The 16,869-nt window shown below is 43.2% G+C and overlaps 1 long non-coding RNA gene across 1 annotated transcript in view; it reads right to left on the bottom strand.

Moving 5' to 3' along the window:
* The window catches only part of LOC309623859, a 58,593-nt gene extending 41,724 nt beyond the window's left edge, over positions 1 to 16,869 (bottom strand). The window contains exon 1 of the long non-coding RNA XR_014241693.1: positions 1 to 16,869. This exon is cut by the window's left edge and continues 12,452 nt beyond it. This is a non-coding gene — a long non-coding RNA (uncharacterized lncRNA).

The raw sequence follows: 16,869 nt of genomic DNA, 5'->3' as shown, positions 1-16,869 counted from the left end.
GGTTGGGCTGAGCCCGAATCCAGGCCTTCTGTGGCTCCCCCTCCTCCGCCTCTTCCTCTCCCCACCCCCCTCTTCATTGCACTCGCCAGCATACAAAGTGTTTGCACGTGTGTCTGTGTCCATCATGCCAGGCTCCTACAAGCCCAGATTTGAAGCCACGTGCAGAATAAAGGAAATCAGGGCCATGCAGCCTCCTCTCATTTGCCTTTGTCCTTCTCTCTTGCAGCACGTTCTGGGAACCTACTCTGAGCTCTGGGAAGCCCTGACGATTAGCAGCCTTCTGACAGACTTCTTAATGTCCAAAGGAAATCAGCACAGGCAACTTCTTCAAGATTTCAATTTGCCCTCAAATTTCAGCCCCAAGCCTCAATAACATCTCTGTTCCTCACTCCCTCCATTTCAAAGGAGCGTTAGAGAGACACACCTGCCTTTGGCTGCTTTTTGTGAAAGTTAAAGCAAATGCTCAGGGCACAGGCCTTTCCTCTTCACAAGGAAGAGGAAAGGAAGAGCGGGGTTTGTAAAAATCATTCCCAGGCACCGAGCTTGCTGCTAAAACTTGAAGGTCACCTGTGTTGTTATGAATGTTATTTTTGTCCATAAACCTGAACTGAATTGTAGTCCAGACAAAACAATGTCTGCCTCAAAACAAAACAAACCTAAACCTGTAAGCCACGAGATATCGGATGGGGGCAGGGGGAGGGGTGCAGGAGGCACAGCCTTTGAACCCAGACGGGCTTGAGTTTGATTCCCAGCTCTGTCCAGCACTGGCCCTGAGTCCTCGACCACATCACTGCACACCTCTGGAACTCTGTCTTCTCACCTGAAAAACAGGGACAGCACCGTCTACCTCAATGATTCTTTGTCAGAGCCTTTGACCAAAATAAGATGATATACGAAAAGCCCCGGACACAGAAGCACAATCAATAAGAGTTTTCATTAAGTGTGACTGCCACCATGGGGTCATCAATCTCCCAGCAGCATTTAAAGCAGAGTTCCAGGATGGTTCTGCTGCTAGGAGGAACCTTGAAAAATCACTGAACCTCTAAACCTCATTTTCCAGATGAGGAGACTGAGGCCCAGAGAGGTAAATTAGAATGGAAGTAGGGGGGGAAAAAGCTGGAAATGTCACAGAAAGTCTGTTCCAGGGCCAGTACTGCTGACTCAAGGGGCTGGAGAGGGACAGACAAGATGATAAGGATTTTCAAAACTTATTTACAAAGCCACGCCCACAACCTCACCGCCGGTGACGTCAGTGCCTCAGCCAAGCGCCCCAGTGATCCCACCGCAGGACTGGCAGCGGGGTTCAAGACTGTGGGCGGACTGACTGGTCAGCAGAAGGGGTCCTTAGGTCAGTTCCCTTGCCGTGAAGAGAAAATAATACCTCCATCTCAGGCTCGTTGTAAAGACAAATACTATACAGAATAAAAGAGCTGCCAACTCATCCGAGTGGCAGACACTGTGCCGACTGCACCCCAAACATGCGCCATTGTTCCCCAACAGCCACAGGAGGCAGGAGCCAGTCATTTCCTCTCATTTGACAGATAGAGAAGCTGAGGCTTGTGGAGATGAAATAACCCACTCAAGGTCACATAGCTGCTAAGTGGAAGGAAGAGCGGGGCCTCAACCCCAGCCTGCCTGTCAGACTCCCGATTTCTGTGCTCTTACTCATGGCACTGTTCTGGAAGCAACTCAAATGCCCATTGTTAGGAAACTGGTTACATCAATCGCAGCTAGACCCACGAAGAACTAACATGCAGTTGTTTTTTCAAAGGCGAAATGCAGATTTGTGTGTGCGCATTAAATATTGTTAAGTAAAAAAGCAAGTGGTGTAAGAGTTGTATATATTAATCCATCTTTGTTTAGAAAATAAAGGCACACACATGTGCTTAGAAATACTCTAAAAAGATTTTCAGGAAGCTATTAACAGTGATTCTTCTAGAGCGGCGGTTCTCGGCAGGGGTGATTTTTGCCCCCCAGGGACATCTGACATTTTGGTTGTCACACTGAGGGGGCGGGGCGTGCCACTGGTACCCAGTGGGTAGAGGCCAAGGATACTGCTCAACATCCTGCAATGCACAGAACAGCCCCACACAACGAATTATCTGGCCCCAAATGAGAAACCCTGCTGAGAGAGAGATGAGGGCTCTTGAACTTGGGAATGAAGACTTATTTTTAATATCATGCTTTTCTAATGTTTGAATGTATTCCATTCATAGGAACAACAACCACAAAATCTGCCTGCTCTAAACTATGAGATCAGGCCTGTAAAACGCCAGCACAGGTGTCTGCTCACGTGGTGTTCTTTCCACCAGTTTCGGTTTCTGCATCTGCAGAAGTGGGTGCGCTGATGTTTGCTTTCAGGGGCAGCCGCAAGGCTCACGTAAGACAAAATGTACCAGGTTGAGTGCAACCCACATCTCAGTGTGCCGTGGTCACTCTTCAGGGACAGGTGGAGGCACCCCAGAGATGCTCCCGGTGCGTTTGAGGGCAGGGCTGGTGGCCTTGGCTTGCACAGAGGGACAGAAGAAGCAGGGGATAGGTGGCAGTGGCTTGTGCTCGGGGACCATGGAGCCTGCAGCTGTCAGAGGCAAAGCGAGGGGAGGCTCCAGGATGGAGCCCTGGAAAAACAGTCCAGTGGGCAGCCTGCCAGAACCCACTGCAGGAACAAAGGACATAGGCTCATTCAACACAGAACAGAGGGTTCCGCACGGAGGAGGGCCCGGCTGGTGACCACGTGGACCCGAGAGCCCGCACTTGCCAGCTTCAGCAAAGCAGTTCCAACAGTTTGGGAAAATGTTTTTTTTCCGAAATAGCTAACAACAAAAACCTAACATAGGGATACTTACCACTGACTCCTAGGCATACATTTTACAGATATATTTTCCTATTTCATGCTCACCCCGTCCAAGAGCATAGGGGCCATCATGTTACAGGTGGAGAAACAGGTTCAGAGAGAAGTGAGATCTTCACAATCCCAGGTCGATCATTCAGTCACCGACCTGCTTGGGGGGCAGTTGCCCCAAATCCCTTCTGCTACTGGCTACTCTTCTGCTGAAGATCAGGTATCTCCACCCACTTTCCAGACCAGGAATGCTTCTGAAAGACACACCCTGAGTTTGAATAGCCACATCCTTCTTTGGGAAAGAAGAGTCAGGAGCCCCACGGCTAAAATCAATTTTGCTTCCCATGGCAGTGAACCTGACTTTGCTGGGACCCTGCGAGACAGGGCTGCCAGGTACCGTACAGGACAGCCTGCTAAATGTCCTCTGCAAAATGTCCATACTTATACTAAAAAATTATTTGTTGTTTATCTGAAATTCAAATGGAATTGGGTGTCCAATATTTTGATTTGCCAAATTCGGCAACCTTCCCTCTAGCCCGAGGAGCAGGTCTCATTTGGGAGGGAGTTTGCATCTCTTTCATTGGAGGTCTTGCTCACTTACCAAGGGAGCTTGGAGACTGCAGGGAGGCCAAGGTGGTCACTGCCCCTGACAGTTAGCCTGTTTGGAGGGGTTTTTCTGGAAGCTGTTGAGCACAGGTACCATGGAGGAGAAAGGGTTGAGAGTAGAAGGCAAAAGCTAATGGAGACCCTCTCTGGCACAGGTGTCTTCCAAGACCCTACTTCACATTGGTAAAAGTTTGCTCTTTCTTTCTTTTAAAATACTTTATTTTTCTAGGGCAGTTTTAGGTTTACAACAACATTGAGAAGGAGATGGAGAGATTTCCCATATACCCCCTGCCTCCACACATGAGTACCTCCCCCATTATTAGCATCACTCACCGGAGTGGTACATTTGTTATCAAGGATAAACCTACATGACACATCATAATCCCCCAAAGTCCATAGTTTACATTACGGTTCACTCTTGGTGTAGTACATTGTATGGGTCTGGACAGATGTATAATGACATGTATCCACCACTGTACTATCATACAAAATAGTTTCACTGCCCTAAAAATTCTCCGTGTTCCACTTATTCATCACTCCCTTCCCCCAACCCCCGGCAACCACTCTTTTTTTTTTTCTTTTTTTTGGGCTGTGTTGGGTCTTTGTTGCTGCGTGTGGGCTTTCTCTAGATGTAGAGAGCGGGGGCTACTCTTTGTTGTGCGGGCTTCTTATTGCGGTGGCTTCTCTTGTTGCAGAGCACGGGCTTTAAGCACGTGGGTTTCAGTAGTTGTGCCTTGCGGGCTCTAGAGCGCAGGCTCAGTAGTTGTGGCGCACGGGCTTACTTGCTCCGTGACATGTGGGATCTTCCTGGACCTGGGCTCAAACCCTTGTCCCCAGCATTGGCAGGCGGATTCTTAACTACTGCGCCACCAGGGAAGTCCCAACCACTTTTTACTGTCTTCATAGTTTTGCCTTTTCCAGAATGTCATACACTGGGAATCATACAGCATGTAGCTTTTTCAGATTGGCTTCTTTCACTCAGTAATATGCATTTAAGGCTCCTCCGTGTCTTTTCATGGCTTGATAGCTCCTTTCTTTTTAGGGATGAACAATATTCCATTGTCTGGATGTAACACAGTTTATTTATCCATTCACCTATTGAAGGACATCTTGGTTGCTCCCAAGTTTTGGTAATTATAAATAAAGCTGCTATAAACATCTGTGTGCAGATTTTTGTGTGGACATAAGCTTTCAACTCCTTTGGGTAAATACCAAGGACTAGAACTGCTGGATTGCATGGGAAGAGTTTTGTAGGAAATTACCAAAGTGACTTCCAAAGTGGCCGTACCATTTTCCATTCCCACCAGCAACATATGAGAGTTTCCATTGCTTCACAACCTCTCTCCAGCATTTGGTGTTGTCTGTGTTTGAATTTTTGCCATTCTAACTGGTGTGTAGGGGTATCTCACTGTTGTTTTAATTTGCATTTTCCTGGTGACTTAGGATGTAGAGCATCTTTTCATATGCTCATTTGTATCTTCACATGCTCTGAGTATCTTCTTTGCTGAGGTGTGGGTTTGGTCCATTTTTTAATCAGGTTGTGTGTTTTCTTACTATTGAATTTTAAGAGTTCTTTGTATATTTGGGATAACAGTCCTTTATCAGATGTGTGTTTTGCAAATATTTTCTCCCAGTCTGTGGCTTGTCCTCTAACTCTCTTGATACAGTCTTTTGCAGAGCAAAGTTTTTCATTTTAGTGAAGTCCAGGTTATCAATTATGTCTTTGATGGTCATGTCTTTGGTGTTGTATCTGAAGAAGCATCACCATATCCAAGTTCATTGAGGTTTTCTCCTCTGTTATCTTCTAGGAGTTTTATAGCTTTGTGTTTTACATTTAGGTCTATGACCCATTTTGAGTTAATTTTTGTGAAGGGTGTAAGGTCTATGTCTAGATTCATTTTTTGGTATGTGGAAGTCCAGTTTCCAGCACCATTTGTTGAGAAGACTATTTTGCTCTATTGTTTGCCTTTTGATCTTTTTCAAAGATCAGTGGACTATATTTATGTGGGTCTATTTCTGGGCTCTCTATTCTGTTCCATTGATCTATCTGTCTATTCTTTTGCCATTACCACACTGTCTTGATTACTTTGTAGCTTTCTAGTAAGTCTTGAAGTTGGGTAGTATCAATCCTCTTTGTTTGTTTGTTTTTTTTCCCTTCAATATTGTGTTGGTTATTCTGGGTCTTTTGTCTCTCCATATTAACTTCAGAATCAGTTTGCTGATATCCACAAAATAACTTGCTGGGATTTTGATAGGGATTGCATTAAATCTATAGATCAAGTTGGGAAGAACTAACATTTTGACAATATTGAGTGTTCCTATCCAAAAATATTTTTTTAGTTTTTTTTTCTTTATTTTGTTCATCAGAGTTTTGTAGTTTTCATCTTATAGATCTTGAATATACTTTGTTAGATTTATACCTAAGTGTTTAATTTTGGGGGGTGCTCATGTAAATGATACTGTGTTTTTAACTTCAAATTTTATTTGTTCATTGTTAATATAGAGGAAAGCAATTGACTTTTATACATTAACCTTGTGTCCTGCAACATGTTATACTTGCTTATTAGTTCCAGAATGGATGCTCTTTCTTAAAGAGGGACCACAAATTGTATAGGCTCCAGGGTCCACCAAACCTGGATCGGGTCCTGGCTGAGAAGGCAGGCCTCCTTAGTTTGGGAGACCAGTGGTTGATGGTGTCTATTGAGCATCTTCTACAAGTCCAGGATCAACTACACTTAACCCTGGGCGAGACCTCACTGTGGGCATTCTACAAAGGAGTAAACAGAGTGGTGGAGTAACTCCCTCAACATCACATAGCTGGGAAGCGGCAGAGAAAGGATTTGAACCTAGGTTGAGTTTCCTCCTGGCTATGAGGGCAGTGGTCAGGGCTGTGTTGCCCCCAGGACTTGTGGGAAGGAGAGAGTTTATACCCTGAGGGTCCCTGCTGGTCCAAGCACTGCAGGAAGGGGCTGACCCCTCAGGGAGGGGTAGGGCCCTAGTCAGGGCCAGAGCCGGAGGTGGTTCTAGAAGCAGAAATGAAAGTTACAGAATTATGCTCAACAACTAAAAATATCATCAAGCACCAATTTTGTGCCAGCCACTGTTGCTAAGAGACTTCACAAGCACAATTTCATTTAAGCCTCACAGCAGGCCTGTGGGGTCAGTTTGATGACGAGCTGCGTTTTGCAGATGAGAGAACCAAGGCCCAAAGAGATACTGTGGATGCCCAAGAGCAGCCCCTGGGTAAATAGAACTGGGATTTGAGGTCAGGTCTTCTGAGAGGAGGGAGGAGGCTGGAGAGTCAGGAGAGAAAAAGTACTGGGCTGCTGTTGGTTTCTGATGGCTGCTGTAGCAAACGGCCACAAACATAGTGGCTAAAACAATGTAAATGTACTACCTGACAGTTGTGAAGGTAGAAGTCCCAACGGGTCTCACTGGGCTAAAATCAAGGTGGTGGCTGGGGGTGTCCCTTCTGGAAGCTTTAGGGGAGTGTACATCCCCTTGTCTTTTCCAGTTTATAAAGGTCACCCACATCCCTTGGCTTATGGCCTCTTCCTACATCTCCAAAGCCAACAGTATAGCATCTTCCAGTCTCTCTCTGACTTTCACTTTCTGCCTCCTTCTCCCATATTTTAAGGACCCTTGTAATTAATTGCGCCCACCCCCGATATTGCAGGATCACCTCCCCATCTCAAGATCTTTAACTTCATCATACCTGTGAAGTCCCTTTCACCATGTAAGGCAACATATTCACAAGTTTTGGAGATTAGGACATGGACATCTTTAGAGGGGGCGTTGTTCTGGCTACCACAACTTCCTTGGCTGGAGCTGAAGGTGGGTGTGGGGCTGGGTTAGTGAGCAAAGGGAAGCCATGGAAACAGGTGTCGCTGAGCTTGGGCCATGGGACCAAGGGATGTTCCTCCCTGAGAGGTCTCGGACCAAAACTCTGAGGAGAGTATATGCCATCTTCCAAGGGAGGGGTGATTCCTGCCCACTGAACCACACCAGGGGCCGCATGGCAGGGCACAGTCCCTCTCAGGTGTGTCATCCAGGTCTGTATCACTGGGGAGGAATAGAGAAGAGCTCAGACAGGGCAGGGGGTGTGGCCTGGTGGTTCATGTCTGGTCATGTTTGAATAGTGTGACCTTTTGACCTAGAAGTTCCATTCATCTGAGTTTTTCCTACCAATAGACTCACCCATTTGTGAAGTGACATGTACAAACTTAATTACTGCAAGATAATTTGTAAATTGGGAACAACCTAAATGTCCATCAATAAGGGACTATCTTGGTGGTTTAAGATTCCATACAATGGGGCTTCCCTGGTGGCGCAGTGGTTGAGAGTCTGCCTGCCAGTGCGGGGGACACGGGTTCGAGCCCTAGTCTGGGAGGATCCCACATGCCGCGGAGCAACTAGGCCTGTGAGTCACAATTACTGAGCCTGCGCGTCTGGAGCCTGTGCTCCGCAACAAGAGAGGCCGCGATAGTGAGAGGCCCGCGCACCGCGATGAAGAGTGGCCCCCACTTGCCGCAACTAGAGAAAGCCCTCGCACAGAAACAAAGACCCAACACAGCCATAAATAAATAAATAAATAAATATATAAAATTAAAAAAAATAAAAATAAACAAAAAGTCATTCCTTAGTGTTTTGTGTGGAAAATTTGCTAACTCAAGAAAAAATTTCAATAGAGGAAAAACAACCTACTCCTGTCCTACCAAACATTGTACCTTGCACCAATCACTAGTTTAAAAAAAAAAAAAAAAAGAAAAGATTCCATACAATGGAATCCTCTGCTGGCATAAAAAAGGTGAAGATGCTCTTTACACACTGTCATGAAAAAAATCTCTCAGACAAAAGTAAGGTACTTGATATTGCATGTTACAATTAGTACAAAAATGGGCAAAGGGAAAATATAAATACACATGGTACTTACATGTCACAAAACATCTCTGGGGGAATATACAGGGAACTGATAGCCCTGGGCACCTCTAGGGAGGAGAAGTGGGTGCCTGAGAGATAGAGTGGAAAGGAAATTTCATGATTTACCCATTTGCCCTTTAAAAATTCTGAACCATATGAGTGTATTACCTATCAATAAATAAAAAATTAAAGCATGATTTTAAAAATCCTATGCAATCACAGGCTCACAGAATTACTTGATAGTCTGAGTTGGAAAAAACTTCAGCTCTTTGACCCAAACTGATGTTCTTGAGCATAAACTCCTATCCGTGGTCTCCCTTTAAGGGCCAGGGTGAGCACGATACCCAAGTCACTTCCTGTCACCATTCCTTCCTTCTACATATAGTGACAGCCAGGCTGAGGGTGTGCTAGTTTCCCAGTATGCTTTGCTAGCTTTCCTCCAGACCTCTGCACACAATGGTTCCCTATCTAGAGCACCCCTTCCAGCAACGCTATCCGTGTTCCTCCTCTTCCTGAGCACACAGCTGGATTACATTTCCCAGCAGCCATTGCAGTTGGCTATGGCCAAGAGACTGAGTTCAGACCAATGGAATGTGAGTGGAGCAAGTTGCCATGTCCAGGCTCAGCCTATTAAAACTTCCCAGGAACAGTGCTGCCCCACTTCCCCATCCACTCTCTGAAGAGAGGAGACTCCAAAGACCTAGAGGAGAGTCCAGACATAAGGAACCTGAGACCCTGAGTGACTGTGTGGAGCAAAGTCCCACCAACTTGTTGGACTGTGACAGAAACAGACTTGTATTGGCTGAAGCCACTGCGATTTGGGGTTGTTACAGTAATTGGCCTATCTTGACTAATATTCTAAATAACTTTGATTCATTCTTCAGGTGTTGGCTTAAATGTTACTTTATCTTTTGGGCTGACCTCCTGTTTGCCCTATGTGCCTGGAGGTGGGACAGAAAGGTGGCTGGGTACAACCCCGGGGTGTGCCTGGAGCGAGCCTGGGGCTTGGCCTGGATTAAGGCCAGAGGAGGGCAGATAGGCATTCACACTTAATATCACACTTGGCTGTAATATCTTGGGGCTTATAGCCAAGTAAGTTTAACTGGTATTTGTAGCGAGAGGGATTTAGGGTTCCCCCCCAAGAGACCATGAGTCCAGTGAATGTGGCTGAATCACTCTACCAGGTTCCTTTCCTAAGAAAGTGGCAACATCCTTTCCGGTGTGGTTATGAAGGCCACATCTGTTCTGTAAGAATGGGCCTTTTTTGAGGCCTGTTTTATGTTGATGGTTATAATTAATCAATCATTAATTAACTTATTTGTTCACCTAACTTTTATTGAGCTCTTTTTCTGCAACAGGCCCTGGGCTGGGCACTGAGATTATAGAGGCTAACACCCAGCTGTTGCCCTCATGGGGCTTACAGTCTAAATGGGGGACCAGGTCCAATTATAATGCAGTGGGCTGAGGGCCAAGATGGGAGGGGGATCTTTCTATATGAGGCTGTGGAGCCTAGAGGAGGGGCCCTGAAATTTAGCTAAGGGGTCTGATCTGCAACCTTCAGGAAGAGTAGGAGTTAGCCTGGAGAGGATAAGGGAGGAGGGAACAGCATTTGGAAAGATGGAAAAGTGAAGGAATATAGAAGGTTTGGTGGGCTAACTTGACTTGAGGTTAAGTCTGCAAATACTAACAATGCACAATCAGCCTAACAATAGCCCACATTCCTTGACTTCCTGCTGTGTGCCAGGCATTGAGCCAGCTATTAGTTAATCTTCTCAAGAACTCTGTGAAGTAGGCATTAATGTTCTCTCCATTTTATGGATGTGTTAGCGCTATGGACTGAAATCTTTTCCCCTCTAAATTCATACGTTGAAGCCCTTACCCCCAATTGACTGTATTGGGAGATAGAGCTCTTAGGAGGTAATTAAGTTTAAATGAGGTCATAGGGTGGGATTCTTATCCAATAGGACTGGTGGCCTTTTTAAAAGAGGAAGAGAGAGATCTTCCTAGCTCTCCATGTGCATGCAACAAGGAATGGTTATGTGAGAACACAGTGAGAAGGTAGCTACCTACAAGCCAGGAAGAGAGCTCTCGCCAGAAGCTGAACCCTGCTGCACCTTGATCTTGAAATTTCCAGCCTCCAGAACTGTGAGAAATATATTTGTATTGTTTACACCACCCAGTCTGTGGTATTTGTTACGGCAGCTTGAGCTAACTAATACAATTAACGTTATTTTTATTTTCATGACCGTCATCATCATTATTGGTTTAGTCGACATTTCTTTTTTTTTCTTCTACTTTTATTGAGATATAATCGACATATAGCACTGAATAAGTTAAAGGTGCACAGCATAATGATTTGAATTACATACATCATGAAATGATGACCAGAATAAGTTGAGTGAACATCCATCATCTCATATAGATACAAAATTAAACAAATAGAAAAAAAATTTTTTTCCTTGTGATGAGAACCCTTAGGATTTACAACTTTTGTGTATAACATACCGCAGTGTTAACTCTATATATCATGTTGTATATTACATTCCTAGTACTTATATATCTTATAACTGGAAGTTGGTATCTTTTGACTGCCTTCATCCAATTCCCCCTCCCCTCACTCCCCACCTCTGGTACCCACAAATCTGATCTCTTTTTCTATGAGTCTGTTTGTTTGTTTGTTTTGAAGTATAATGAGATACAACACTATGTTAGTTCCTGTTACACAGCATAGTGATTTGATATTTCTATACATTTCAAGATGATCGCCATGATAAGTCTAGTTACCATCTGTCACCATACAAAGATATTACATAATTATTGACTATATTCCCCACACTGTACATTTTATACCCGTGACTTATTTTGCAACTGGAAAGTTTCTGCCTCTTAATCTCCCTCAGCTATGTCTCTCCTTCTCCCACCCTTCTCTTCTGACAATCTGATTTTCCTGTATCTATGACTCTTTTCCTGTTTTGTTATGTTTGTCCATTGTTTTGTTTGTTAGATTCCATATGTAAGTGAAAATCATACCATATTTCTCTTTCTGTGTCTGACTTATTTCACTTAGCATAATACCCTCAGGTCTATCCATATTGTCTCAAATGGCAAGATTTCATTCTTTTTAATGGCTGAGTAATATTCCATTGTGTGTGTGTGTGTGTGTGTGTGTGTGTGTGTGTGTGTGTGTGTGTGTAGATATAGATATACTTTATCCATTCATCTGTTGATGGACACTTAGGTTGCTTCCATATCTTGGCTATTAAAAATAATGCTGCAATGAACATAGGGGTGCATATATCTTTTCTAAGTAGTGTTTTCCTTTTCTTCAAATAACTAGGCAGAAGTGGAATTGCTGGATGATATAGCAGTTCTATTTTTAATTTTTTGAGGAATCGCCATACTGTTTTCCATAGTGGCTGCACCAATTTACACTCCCACCAACAGTGCACAAGTGTTCCCTTTTCTCCACGTCCTCTCCAACACTTATTGTTTGTTGTCTTTTTGATAATAGCCATTCTGACAGGTGTGAGGTTGATATTTCATTGTGGTTTTGATTTGCATTTCCCTGATGATTAGTGATGTTGAGCATCACTAATGTGCCCGTTGGCTATCTGTATGTCTTCCTTGGGAAAATGTCTATTTAGATCCTCTGCCCATTTTTTAATTGGCTTGTTCATTTTTTTGATGTTAAGTTGTATGCATTCTTTGCATATTTTAGATATTAATCCCTTATCAGACATATCATTTGCAAATATCTTCTCCCTTTCAGTAAGCAGCCTTTTCATTTTGTTAATAGTTTCCTTCACTGTACAAAAGTTTTTTAGTTTGATGTAGTCTCTTTTGTTTATTTTTGCTTTTGTTTCCCTTGCCTGAGGAGACATATCCAAAAAAATATTGCTAAGATCAATGTCAAAGAGCTTATGTACTGCCTATGTTTTCTTCTAGAAGTTTTATGGTTTCAGGTCTTACATTTAAGTCTTTAATGCACTTTGAATTTATTTTTGTATATGGTGTGAGAAAGCAGATGACATGATACTATACATAGAAAGTCCTAAAGACATCACCCCAAAATTATTAGAACTCATCAATGAATTTGGTAAAGTCTCAGGGTTCACAACTAATGTACAGAAATCTTTTGCATTTCTATACACTAACAACGAACTATCAGAAAGAGAAATTAAGAAAACAATCCCATTTACAATTGCATCAAAAAGAATAAAACATTTAGGCATAAATCTAACTAAGGAGGTAAAAGACCCATATTTGGAAAACAGTATAACATTGATTAAAGAAATTGAAGATAGCACAAACAGATGGGAAGATATATCATGTTCATGGATTGGAAGAGCTAATATTGTTAAACTGACCATAGGCCCCAAGGCAATCTACAGATTCAACGCAATTCCTATCAAAATACCAAAACAGAACTAGAACAAATAATTCTAAAATTTGTATGGAAACACAAAAGACCCCAAATAGCCAAAACAATCTTGAGAAAGAAGAACAAAGCTGGAGGTATTACACTCCCTGACTTCAAACTATATTCCAAAGCCACAGTAGTCAAAACAGTATGGTACTGGCACAAAAAAAGACACATAGATCAGTGAAACAGAATAGAGAGCCCAGAAATAAACCCACACTTATATGGGAAATAAATCTACAACAAAGGATGCAAAAATACACAATGGGGGAAAGACAGCCTCATTAATAAATAGCGTTGAGAAAACTGGGCAGCTACATGCAGAAGAAACAAACTGGACTAGTAGACATTTTTTGACCACCCAACATTCATTTTGCTCCTTCCCTGATCCAGGAGCAGCTGATTCAGGTATCCATTCAATTGTTTGTCTGTGCCGCCCTGGGTGCTGGGGGACTCTGGCCTCCCACTGGCAACTCAAGTAGTGTGTCTGATTTGGTCAATGTCCTTCTAACTCTGCCACGGTGATTTGATCGGTCTCTTTTTTGGTCTTTTCCTGGTTCCTCCTCATTTCCCAGTCTCTGCATGTAGGAGAACCCAGGACTCAGTCTGTGCATCTCTTTGATTCTCGAAGTACACCCCTTGCCCAGGTGATCACAGCCAAATTCATGGATTTAAATTCCATTTCAGTGGTTCTCAACCCTGTCTGCACAATGGAATCACTAGGGAGCTTTTAAAATTCTCAATGCCTGGCTATGGCCCACCAGTTCCAGCAGACTCTGAGGACTCAGCATCATAGTTTTTAAAGCTCCCCACATGAATCCATTGAAGTTGGGTTGGGAACCACTGCTGCAGGCAGGAGATGAAGCAGGGGAACCAGCTAAAGGCCCGATGAGACCTGGAGATTATGGGCACTTTGATGAGGGTGGCAGTGGACATAATATGAAGTGGTGGATTCTAGATATATATATATATATATTTTTTAAATATTTATTTATTTATTTTATTTATTTGGTTGCACCAGATCTTAGTTGCAGCTCACGGGCTCCTTAGTTGTGGCATGTGAACTCTTGGTTGCAGCATGCACGTGGGATCTAGTTCCTTGACTAGGGAATGAACCTGGGCCCCCTGCATTGGAAGTGCAGAGTCGTAACCACTGTGCCACCAGGGAAGTCCCTATTCTGGATATATTTTGAAGGCAGAGTGAACAGGACCTTTTAAAGAATTGGAGGTGCGATGTGAGACTAAGAGATGAATCAAGGACAATGCCAAGCTTCTGTCCTGAGGACTGTAAGGACAGAAAACCCACTCACTAAGACAGAGGACACTACAGGCACAGCAGGTTTGGGGAGGGGTCAGGAATTTGACTGAGGCCAGGTTAAGTCAGAGATAATTATTATGATTATTAGGCATCCAAATGGAGACCTGGAGTTAGAAGTTAACTCAAATTTGGACATCCAGGGAGAGTCTTAAGTCAGAGATAAGGATTTGGCATATAGACCCATGGCTCTCAACCCCAGGTGTACACTGGAATCATGTGGATTCCAGGGGAGCTTTTAAAGATCCTGATTCCCAGGCCCCATCTCCACTCAATTGTATCAGAACCTCTTGGGGTGGGATCCGGGCATCTGTATTTTTACTTATTTATTTATTTATTTATTTATGGTTGTGTTGGGTCTTCGTTGCTGTGCATGGGCTTTCTCTAGTTGTGGCGAGTGGGGGCTACTCTTTGTTGCAGTGCGCAGGCCTCTCATTGCAGTGGCTTCTCTTGTTGCGGAGCATGGGCTCTAGGCATGCGGGCTTCAGTAGTTGTGGCTCACAGGCTCTAGAGCACAGGCTCAGTAGCTGCGGCGCACGGGCTTAGTTGCTCCGTGGCATGTGGGATCTTCCCAGACTAGGGCTCAAACCTGAGTCCCTTGCATTGGCAGACGGATTCTTAACCACTGTGCCACCAGGGAAGTCCAGCATCTGTATTTTTAAAGCTCTGCAGGTGATTCTAATGTGCAGCCAAGATTGAAAATTTCTGTTTTAAAATTAGATCATGTCATTTCTCTGCTCAAACCCTCTATGGACTTCCTATTTTACTCAAAGTAGAAGCCAAAGTTCTCACCACAGGCCTCAAGAGCTGTACCACCTGCTGTTCCCCTTACCTCCCTAACCTCACTCCTCTACCCTCCTCCTCACTTTAGACACTTGGTTTCCTTGTTCCTCAAAAATATCAAGCACATTCCTGCCTCAGGGCTTTTGCACAGGCTGCCTGCACTGCCTGGAATACTCTTCCCCCAGATGCCCTCATGGCTCACTCCCTTACCTTCTTTGGTCTCTGCTTAGACCCCCCCCCACCCCCACTACTTAACATTGCAACGTCTCCAACTTGTGCTCTCCATCTCCCTGCTCTACTTTATTTTTCTCCATATTTTTCTCTACTTATCACATCTCAAAATACTGTGTATTTTACTTTCTTCCTTGTTTTTGTCTATATCCTCCTGCTAGAATATAAGTCCATTTTTGGAACTTTGTTTTGTTCATCACTATGCTGCATGTAGTAGGCTCTTAAATATATGTTGAAAAGAAGAATAAGTTAATCCAGTCTTCAGCCAATAAGAGCTACAGGAACTGATTTGGAAATGGGCATGTATTAAAAAGAATGAAATAATGCCACTTGCAGCAACGTGGATGGACCTAGCGATTATCATACTAAGCAAAATAAGTCAGAAAGAGAAAGACAAATACCATATGATATCACTTACATGTGGAATCTAAAATATGACACAAATCAACATTTCTACGAAACAAAAACAGACTCACAGATATAGAAAACAGACTTGTGATTGCCAAGAGGTGGGGTATGGGGGAGAGAAGGATTGGGAGTTTGGGATTAGCAGATGCAAACTATTATATATAGCACAGGGAACTATATTCAATACCCTGTAGTAAACCATAATGGAAAAGAATATGAAAAAGAATGTATATATGTATAACTGAGTCACTTTGCTGTACAGCAGAAATTAACACAACATTGTAAATCAACTATACTTCAATAAAATTTAAAAAAAAAGAAATGGGCATGTGACCCAACTTGGGCCAATGAGATGCAAGGGAGGTGGATTGGGGTCTTCTAGAACAGCCACAGGAAGAGACGGTATGTGGATGTGAAGGCTGCAACTGTCTCACCCATTGTCACCTTGTGTGGTGAGGGGATCTAGATGGAGGTCAAGGCCATTGCACCAGTAGGGTAGAGTTGAATGAAGGGTAGGTTCTAGGTTTGGACAATCCCCAAATTTGCTGTTTCCTTGTTTAAGCCAGTCTAAAGTTTTTTGTTGTTGTTATTGTTCATTTTTATTTTTAAGATTCCTAACTGTATGAGAGATAGTTGTGGTGTTTTTTAAACAAATTAAAACTAATTATTAGAGAAATGCACCTCAAAACCAGAATGAGGTATCACCTCACACGTGTCAGAATGGCTATCATCAAAAAGTCTGCAAATAACAAATACTGGAAGGATGTGGAGAAAAGGGAGCCCTCAAACACTGTTGGTGGGAATGTAAATTGGTGCAGCCACTATGGAGAACAGTATGGAGGTTCCTTAAAAACTAAAAATAGAACTACCATGTGACCCAGCAATCCCACTCTTGGGTACATATCCCCAAAAAATGAAAACACTAATTCCAAAAGAAACATGCACCCCAACGCTCATAGCAGCACTATTCACGATAGCCAAGACATGGACGCAACCTAAATGTCCACTGACAGATGAATGGATAAAGAAGATGCACTATATATACAATGGAATACTACTCAGCCATAGAAAAGAATGAAATAATCCCATTTGCAGCAACATGGATGGACCTAGAGAATATTAAGCTTAGTGAAATAAGTCAGAGAAAGACAAAAAATATATGATATCACTTATATGTGGAATCTAAAAAATAATACAAGTGAATGTATATACAAAACAGAAACAAATTCACAGACGAAGAAAACAAACCTGTGGTTACCAAAGGGGAGAGGAAGAGGGGAGGGACAAATATGGACTACGGGATTAACAGATACAAAGTAAAAAAAATAAAAATAAAAAATAAAA

Source organism: Balaenoptera borealis (assembly GCF_965194805.1).
Source record: "Balaenoptera borealis genome assembly, chromosome: 2".
NCBI lineage: Eukaryota > Metazoa > Chordata > Mammalia > Artiodactyla > Balaenopteridae > Balaenoptera > Balaenoptera borealis.
Note: the sequence above shows the minus strand (reverse complement) of the source record. Positions and strands in the feature narration are given on the sequence as shown.